The following is a 10,262-nucleotide window of genomic DNA, read 5'->3' as shown; positions in this document are numbered from 1 at the left end:
CCAGGTAATAAGGTCAAAAATAGCAGTGCGGCCAGTCTGCATCCCATCCGGACAATAACTGTTCCGAATGGGAATGCGGATGCGAACGGAGTAGTGCCCACAAGGGAAGTAGTAATGCATTGTCCTTGGACAAGAGCGGAGCTAAATTCCATAATGAATTATTTTGCCAATCCCAAAAAGGAATTAGCCAAATGTCAAAGATTTTTGAGAAATTTGGGTAGTTCCCACGAGCCAACTAACAAAGATTGGCGAGGGGAGTTAAGGGCTTGTCATGCACGCAATATCGACGTGACAAAATTTGTCACGGATTGTGTATTGGATGGAGATGTTTCCTTAACAGACTGAATTAATAAAGATAACATTTCCCGATTGTAACTCAATTGGGTATATATTTTCCAGTAGTAGTTAACTGGAACAAAATCTTAACCATAAAACAAAAAGAGAGTGAATCTGCAGAAGATTATTGTGACCGGGCTCTGCAGGCTATCACCCAGTACACCGGGTTAGAAGATATTAAAGATAGCACTCACCACAGGGGAATGATTGTCACTATACTCATTGATGGTCTTAAAGAGAACCTAAAGACCCGGGTTCAGACCTCACAGCCTGGCTGGAGGGGAGTCACAACAGATAACCTCATAGAATCCGCCATAGAACATGACAAAAATATCTCTAAAAAGAGAGAGACCCAGAGCAAGAATCTAATGGCTGTCAGCATTCAAGCTCTAGAAGGAATGACGGTAACATCACAGCCAACCGACACACTTGCACCCACATCCACACCTGCACCTGAACAGTTACACGCCCTCACTAATCCCTCACCACTGCAAACACAGCCCTACCCCACTTATCATACACAGCCACAGGTCCCATACTATCCACAAACCCCATGTCCCCCACAATATCCTTTCCCTCAATATCCTTACCCATACCCACCACCTTTCTCTACTGCTCAACCCACACAACAATCCATTCATCCACTTCACCCATGAAAGTGTTTTAATTGCAACCAGCCAGGACATAAGAACTGTACGGCAAAGAGGGTAGGACCCCCTAACCAGGGAGTACCTGGATATCCCCATAAAGGATATACACAGAGACCAGCAAATGTCCAACAGGCACCAGTTCCAATTGTGGCTGTTAATGCTTTATTGGAGAGTGGGAGCCAATGCTAGGAGTTGGGTCATAGCTGTGGTCTACAGATAGACAGGTTGACGGGAAGTACTAGGGAAAAACTGGTAATGGTAATTGATGTAACTGATACCCAATCTCTCTTCTGTTTTCTTCCCTGTGTCCTAACACCCTGACTGTCAGTATCTTTTTGCTTTCACATAGGGGGAGGTGTACACCACACATGGACACGAGTGTCCCATGGGTTCATAGACAACCCCAGTATCTTCCCTCAGGCCTTATACGACTGTTTACAATCTTTTCAACCTGCCAATGGATCTGTTCTGATACAATATAAGGACGATTTATTGTTGTGCCCTGTTTCATTTATGCCCTGTTTAAATTATACTAAACTGTTGTGCTTCATCTCTCACACACAGAACACAAGGTTGCTAAGGAAAAAATGCAGCCATGCCAGGCTAAGGTCAAGTACTTGGGAAACTGTCCAAACCCAGGGGCTGAGACACTACCTAGAGCAGTAGCTATTAATAACAGGGTTCAATTGTCCAGAAGGTTGTATGCAGATACGGTATCCCTAGAGCAGGGGTTCCCAACCATGGTCCTCAAGGCACACTAACAGTCTAGGTTTTAAGGATAGCCATACTTGAGCACAGGTGACTTAATTAGTACCTCAGTTATTTTGATGTAACCATCTGTGCTTTAACATGGATATCACTAAAACCAGGACTGTTAGTGTGCCTTGAGGACCGAGGTTGGGAATCACTGCCCTAGAGTATAGGGATACTCATTTCACAGGTGTGGTCATCCAGAACCATGTGTAAGTTGATGAGTAATAGTAGCACCAGGACCACCCCCAGGCCCCCTCTAAATCTGTCTCCCTTTGAAATACTGTTTGGTAGACAACCTCATTTGATTATAAGTCCGCAGGAAGATTCGAAAGGTAACAACAAGGTAACTGTAAAGTATCTTATATCAATGAGTAAGCAGTTAAAACAGCAGCAACAGAAACTGAAATTGTTGTCACCTGATATGCCAGAAGCAAATTGTCATGATGTCAAATCTGGAGAATTTGTTATGATCCAAAATTTCTTACGCTCAGGTTGTCCTGTAGATCGGTGGGAAGGTCCGTATCTGGTGTTGCTGAAGGTGGCCGAGAGAGATACCTGGGTCCATTCTACTCACTGAAAAATGGTCAACCAACCGGTGGAGATATGGGGCGGAGTCGAGGCAGATAACGTGAACCTGTCGATTGCGAGCCTGTTCCGGGAGGGTTAAAAGGTGCGGTGAGATACATGAGCTAAAGAAATGTGTAGATCAGCAATGGAGTGGTCTGCTGTGGTCATCCTAGTTCTTTCTTCCAGAGTTTCTGTTGTGGTGATCTGTTTGGGGATATCCAGTTTCTGTGATGGAGGACAGAGGGCCTATTTCAGACCCGCTCGCGAGCGAAGGACGCTCGCAAGCGAGTCGATGGTGCCCGAATGCGCATGCGCACGATGGAGGGAGCTCTGTGGGGCGCATGCGCGAGACCCGGAGAGCGACGAGGAATGCGTCGCTCTGGGTCTCGCACCAAAGGGGGCGTGCTGTCAATGGTGAGTGACAGCACGCCCCATTTGGTTAGTGTGCCGGGGGCGTGGCTGCCAGACGGAGGCGTTCCCATGGGAACGCCTACTGTCTGGGGCCGGCCCCACTGACATCAGTAGTTATGTCAGTGAGAGTGATTTTAGCTCTGATAGAGCCAAAATCACTCCAGGGCTTGCGGCATTTTTAGGGAGGAGGGCCCTGATTCAGAGCGAGCGCTCTGGTCAGAGCGTTCGGCTCTGAATCAGGCCCTGAGGACGGAGAGGGGAGCTGATAGTGATATCAATGAAGTGGAGTCGAGAGGAGAAGTACTATGCCATTGTTGTCATCATAGTAATTGGAATATGTGTCAGGTGTGTTCCTACTGTGTTGAAGTGTGGAAGATGTAAAAATAAGGTAAACCGGAAGAATGAAATTATGATGGTGGACAGTAATGACAATATGAATACAACCCTGAACTAGGAAATACCATCATATAATGTATTATGTTTAGACATGCATAAAATGTATGTAATGTTATCCTAAAAACACCTCAAATAATGTAAGTCCCTATCTCACCCATAAGACTTCCTTTATAGGATAGGTGCATTCCCACACCTTTCCCATGATCCTCCAGGATCCGCGGTGTGCATATAAAGGTAGTTTTATGTCCCCTCCTAGAGACACATTATTGATGGATTAAGAACCATCGTGTGCCATCCCATACTATAACATTAAAATAATATGTCAAAATGTAAGTTTAAAATAAATGTAAGACCAGTGTATGATAGCATGTTGGTTGCTATCAAAGGGTGGACTGTCGAAGCTGGATAATTGGCTGAGACAGAATCAGTTTTAAAATTAGATCAGAGCAACGCCATCTTGCAAATGGCGACAAGACTCCATCTTAGAAATAGGTCACACAGCGCCATTTTGTCAAAACCACATAGTACACAAAACACAACGCAAAATTGCTAATAAGTAGCACGGCCAGCTTTTTAACAATCTTCCCCAAACACATACCGACGGTGTCTGACCTACATAAAAATGACTTTCCAACACATTAAAATCACCACAGACTTAAATATGAACAGCACTAAAAAGTAGCAAATTAGTGGTGTTTTCCCTGCATTCACATTAACACATACACGCGATGTTAAACAGTGCACAATGCAAAATAGCTAATTATTAGCACGTTCAGCTTTTTAACGATCCCTACACAACCAATACCGACTTAGTCCCATACACTCAGAGATACCTTTCCAGCTTAGTGTTGCTCACTAAGTACCCCACAGACCCCCAGACACACAACGCTATTTAGTGTCGTTCTCCCTTGCATACATACACTTAAAGCAATAGTTCCGTAACACAAAAAGGGTTATTATTACATGATTCATTCACAATGCCAGCATGTAAAGAAATTAGGGGTGAGCGGGTTTGGTTCTACTTGGTTCCGTTCGGTTTTAAAAACCGAATCTTATTGGCTATCCAAAACTCGTGACAGCTGATAGCCAATAAGATTCGGTTTTTAAATCCGAACGGAACAGAGTAGAACCGAACCCGCTCACCCCTAAAAGAAATGACTGTTTTCTGCAACTAAGGTTTAGTACATGATAAGCAAACCGTATTTGGTGTTGTACTGATCTACTCTGTCTCAACAGCTTTCCGGTGTCAACGGTGAGAAGATCGCAACATGCATTCTCAACTTATGGACTGTAGAGAGTTAAAACACTAAAATGTACTTCGTAATATTAACAGCTTAGATTTGCATGCGACGGGAAAAAGGAGACAACAGGCTGTCGGAGGCTGATCTGTGTCCATTTGAATGAACCTGTTAAATATCCTTTTACAGATGCACACATACTGGGAACCAATGGAACCATACCACACTCTTCTATTGTGTTGGTTATCCCTGTAAGAGTATAAATGTGCATACCGACTCCAATCTGTAGTCTTCATGCTGATGCTGTTGATGGAGGTTTCTTATGTATGCCAGTAACTGATCCCAGTGCGCATGCGTATGCATAACTGTACCTTGGGTCTGTATAATTTCTTTGCGCTAAATTGTCTTTAGATCACAGCGTGTAACCTACTGTTTTTATGTTGAATATTACACTTTGTGCGTTGGAAACACATTTCAATGTCTGAAGGTTTTTATTTTACTATATGACTGTGTACGCAAATAGCGTCAACTTAGAAGGTATAGGCAGGAGCATATAAAGGTTTAGAATGTATAGGCAGGATTGTTCAGAGGTTTAAAGTCAGTATCGTTAGTTGCAATCACCATTAATATAATGCATCAGACGCATACAGGTATCACATTAGGAAAGTGCCACAAAGAATGATAAAATCAGTATATGAACAGATTAATACTGCTGTCCATTTGTTCCAAAACCTAGTAGCACAGCCACAAACAGCAAACAGAAGAAGAGAAAAAAGATGTTTTATGATAAGGGAAGAGGAATGGGAGGGAGAACGGAAGAGAATATGATCAACGAGACAATGGGAGAAAGACAAGGATGTGTAGCAACTCCACACAGGAAGAGCTAAAACAAGTAGAGGAGAAGACGAGAACTAGGGATGGAAACCTCAAAGGCAAAGGGAATTCCAAAGTATATGAGTTAATGAATTCCTTATAAGAAGCTTATCACAAATGTATTGGAGGGTCACTCAGCAGTATCTGTATCTTATACCACAATGTAGGATGGAAACAAGCTTTGGATTGGGCCTGAGTTGTTGTGGGAAGGGAGTCAATAAAACTTTCCCAGATCGTGAAAATGTCTTGACATGTATCTCCCTGTGCAGAGAAGCAATGTTGATGCTAAACACGGTTGAGCCACAGAGGTGCAGTAACAATGTCTTGAATATGGATTTGGCGTTCCTGGGCGGCGCTAGGTGGTGAGAGGGAGGCAGTTATGCAGGGGTACCGAGCTCTTATGTTATGAGAGTGTTGCGGGCATGTCGCTGAACTGGTTACGAACGTAGATGCATAATCACTCACATTGGAGGATAATCTGCATCCATTCCAGTGACAGGTCTAGAAAATGAACAAGTCAGATATAGCATATTGTTCATTTGCATCCAGAATCTTTTATTGTGTAGCAGTCCAAAAAGCAATGATACAGTGTGGCAAGAGGTGGCGCGCTTCAAGCATCTGGGAGAATCCATTAGCCAATTGAATAAGCTCTAGCAGTGAGAAAATCCCCTATAAAACATTTCGTAAAGCTTTGTTGCTTTCAAATTTCAAAGGGATTGAGAAAGGGTATTCACATTTACAGAAGATTGAAGGCATGGGAACTGCTCCTAAGTTATTAAAAGAGAGAAGTAGCTTTCGATGTTCATTTTCTGATTAGAGACATATTATCAAGGATGTTATTCCAGTCTGACATGGAAAAAATTGCAATGATAATACTAATATCATGCTGAGATTGAAGGAAGGCCCAAGAGTACGGATACAGAAAGTCCATTTTTGCAACGGCCTTTGCAAAGGTCAGGTGTTTGTAAGCAGTGGGATCCACCAATGTTCTAAGCAAGGTTACTTCCTCAATCGCCCCAAGAAGTAAAAGGAAATGCAACTTGGGATCTTTTAAAATTCAGGGTTACCCAGCAGAGAGAGAAATAATTATTATCAACTTTACACTTACACCAGGGTCAGAGAACACTCCAAGAGGCTGCGTTTGAGACTTTTTGGCAGCCATTTTAGAGCTCTTCACAACTACATACCCATACTGTACTTTATTTGTGACTACATACCACTGCGAGCGTAGGCATGCCCACTGCCCGCAATTGCACAAACACTTCACATGATTGCATGAACATTCCAACACAGGTCTCAGCATTCTAGTCACACATGATTATTATTATTATTATTACTACCAGTTATTTATATAGCGCACACATATTCCGCAGCGCTTTATAGATTTGGCCATTCACATCAGTCCCTGCCCCAGTGGAGCTTACACTCTAGATTCCCTACCACATGCGCACACACACGGGTTAATTTTTGTGGGGAACCAATTAACCTACCAGTATATTTTTGGAGTGTGGGAGGAAATCGGAGTACCTGGAGGAAACCCACGCAAGCACAGGGAGAATATACAAACTCCACACAGTTAGGGCCATGGTGGGAATTGAACCAATGACCTCATTGCTGTGAGGCAGTAACGCTAACCATTACACCGTCTGTTCTGCCCATGATGATGACTAGGCCCCTCAGTTATGTTTAAGACAGATAAAAAATGCATATTGTGAAATTTCCTGCATGTACATAAAAATAAAGTGAGACAAAGAAATAGCAAATCACATTTTAGACTGACTCTTGAGAAGGACCATTGTGGATTTCTTAATTTCTATTGATTAAGAATAATATCTTACACTAATACTACATGACATGACTTTTTGTATTACATGTGTTCATGTAGTGATGAGGATCAGGGCAAGATAATAAAGACATTCTTTGGTAATGTTACATTTAGGACTTACCCTTTTTGCTGGCAACCACAATGCAGAAGCAGAAGAACAAACAGAGCGTTCTACTGATGATCGTGTTCTGGGAAACCAGAGGCTATGACTGGACCTCGTCCTCATTTATAACACACAAAATGGCTAAGACACTGTGCTTTGTGGTGACATCATACGCATTCATTTGCATTAGTATTAGTAAGCCTAGATTTCCTCAAAAGTAGATGCAATAATATTGATAAGTAAAGTAAGACAAAGAGCACTACTATGCGAAACTAAGAAGGAAACACTATTGACACCCATAGGGAGGAATGTAATAGCCTCTGATTTAAAAAAAAACTGTCAACTGGCGAGTTTCAAATCACGGTATATAATAGAATGTGACTAGACACAAAGTTACCAGAAATTTGAAAGAATCAATCTGGACTGGATGCAGGTCCCTGGCCTGATCTTTAATGTCACACATACCCATTGTCAGATGTAATAGCCTGAGACTTGTAAAGTCGCCAGAAATGTGCCCGGAAAAAAAACAGGTGCTGCAGTGCAGATGATTCTTTAGCGTGTTGATAACTGTTGCACTTGTGATGCTGGGTAAATAATCCATTTCAAACCAGCCAGAATATGAATGCACCAATACAAGGTTTTCCTCCCCACCACCCTCCCCAATCAACGATGACACCATGCTCTTTTTGCAGAACAGCTTTTCGGACTTGTGATACTTTTCCCCTTTATCTATGCAGTCTCCCTCCCAGCCCGTATCCTCTGCCCCGTGTCTACCCTCTCCCTACCCACAGCCTCTATCCTCTCCCCTGTTTTCTCCTATCCCTGCACACCCCTGCCAGCTACCTGTCACTGGTGTCCCCTCTCCATGTGCTCCCCTTCCCGCAGCCTGTTCTAGTATCCATACTCCCAGCGCTCCCCTGCCAGTGCCGGAGCCTGTCTCCGTTGTCAGTGGAGAGCCTCCAGCAGTGTTGTAGATGGAGGCAGGTACAGTGACAAGCCTCCTGAGGGGCTGTGGGTGCTGTGCAGGGAGGAAGCTGTAGCTCCCAGCCCGCGGTCTGCCTCTATCCTCGCCCCCGTGTTCCCTCTCCCTGCACTCAACTGCTCGCAGCCAGTCCAGAGTGTACCATCACCCCCGCTGCAGCATCCCCTTCCCTTCTCTTGGCTCACCTGTCTTCTTTTGGTGAGCCTGGCCACATGTCTGCAGTGCCCTGATGATCTCAGCTTTGGGGCTTTGCAGTGCAGACACAGTAAGGAGGGATCTGAATAGATCCCTCTGCTGTGGCTGTGATGGAAATTTTCACAGGCTGCCGTGTAAACAGCAGCCTGTGAAGGTTAATCGGGGCTGATCCCCATCTCAGGGTGGCGTTCAGTAACATCATCAAGTTCTGAAAAAAATGCTTTTTCGGAACTTGATGAATGGCCCTGACACTTATTTTTTTTAACAAAAGTATGTGAAAATGTTAATTTTCACATGCTTTTGTGAAAAATAAGTGATGATGAATAGGCCCTGTAGGATTAATGGTTCACTGGAGTGATGGGGACATTGCAGGGAGCACAAGCTGCTCTGATAGTCAATGTCAACTGTCATAGTGGCTGATTCTAAGGGGTATATTTACTAAAGTGAGAGTTTTTAGAAGTGGAGATGTTACCCATAGCAACCAATCAGATTCTACTTTACATTTAACTAGCACGTTCTAGAAGATAATAGCTACAATCTGATTGGTTGCTATGGGCAACATCTTCACTTCTAAAAACCAACACTTTAGTAAAACTACCCCCAAGTCGGACAAAAGATACAATGCGGTTGGGTCTTGTGGCTTTCAGAACACCGTGCATGCGTCAAAGAAATAAATCGGCGACCGCACATGCACCAAATCAGACTTAAGCACATGGATTTAGTTTGCTAGAGCATACAGATTGATCTGTGCTTTGACGGACAACACTAGCCATGAACTGGGTAATTCTGGACAGTAACTGGGAGGCAACCATGCAATTACACAGGACTGGTCCGTCATGGGAGTATAATGAGAGCATGTCAGCTGATTTCAGTGCTCATTCACAGCCTATGGCTGGAGATAGCATGTCTGTTTCATGGATATTTTGCACCTAGCATGGAGCTGGTTTAAGTCCTGATGCTAATTATAATGGTTACAGATGTAAAAACAGTGGGTGGGATGGCCTTCCACATGCAGTTGCAAGGATTTGAAGGGTATCCAATTAGCACTGAAGTCAGCCCGACGCCGGCACTTATCAGGGCTTTTTTTTTCGGGATCTGATGTGTCCTGAAAAATAATCCACAATAAGTGCAGTTTATTTCACCTTATCGCGGACCCTATGTGTTTTCAAGAAATATATCCTAATAATTTGTCCTAAATAATAATATAGGGTGAAAAAAAACTTAGACGAAAAACGGGGATAATCGGCGAAAAATCCCTGTTTTCGCCAATCGCGGGGATCAATTAGTGCCGAACAATGTTCGGGGCTAATTGGATACTGCTCTATACTTATAGTATACTTATAGTGGCTTCTCACATTACCATTATATAGTAAGCAGGCAGATGCAGCCAGATGGAAAAGCGGCAGCAGATGAGCACGACAGAAAGAATCAGCCCCATAGTAGCCCAGAACAGAATATCCTTATACTTGTATCTGGTAGCTTCACAACCTCGGTGCCCCTGATGCACAGGAGAGGCAGAGAAGGAAATTATATAATGTTCATTAGACATAACAAAGACAGGACTTGGATGTTTTGGAAGTAAATAGGGCCCATACACCTAAACGACCAGCATAAGATCAGATGAATGATACGTTTTCCCTACGATTCTCCCGGAGCTCCCTGGCAGTCCCTGCAGCATGTTTGTTGTCTTTCTAGCACACGATCAGTCAGTAAGATTGATCCTTGGTCTCACAGGCTCATAAGGGGCTCATCAGGGAAACAGTCATTGAAATGACTTGAAATGCCACACGATGGATCGCATGAACCAAATAAACGGCACGATCCTCATACGGATACTACGGGTAAGATGTGCTGCACATATGATCAGAAGACACGATTGTACGAAGAGCGGGAGCGCGCATCGGATCGTAAGTTACTAAAAAAAGACACGATT

Source organism: Taudactylus pleione, unplaced genomic scaffold (genome assembly GCF_031769625.1).
Source record: "Taudactylus pleione unplaced genomic scaffold, aTauple2 ptg000005l, whole genome shotgun sequence".
In the NCBI taxonomy this organism is placed as follows: domain Eukaryota; kingdom Metazoa; phylum Chordata; class Amphibia; order Anura; family Myobatrachidae; genus Taudactylus; species Taudactylus pleione.
Note: the sequence above shows the minus strand (reverse complement) of the source record.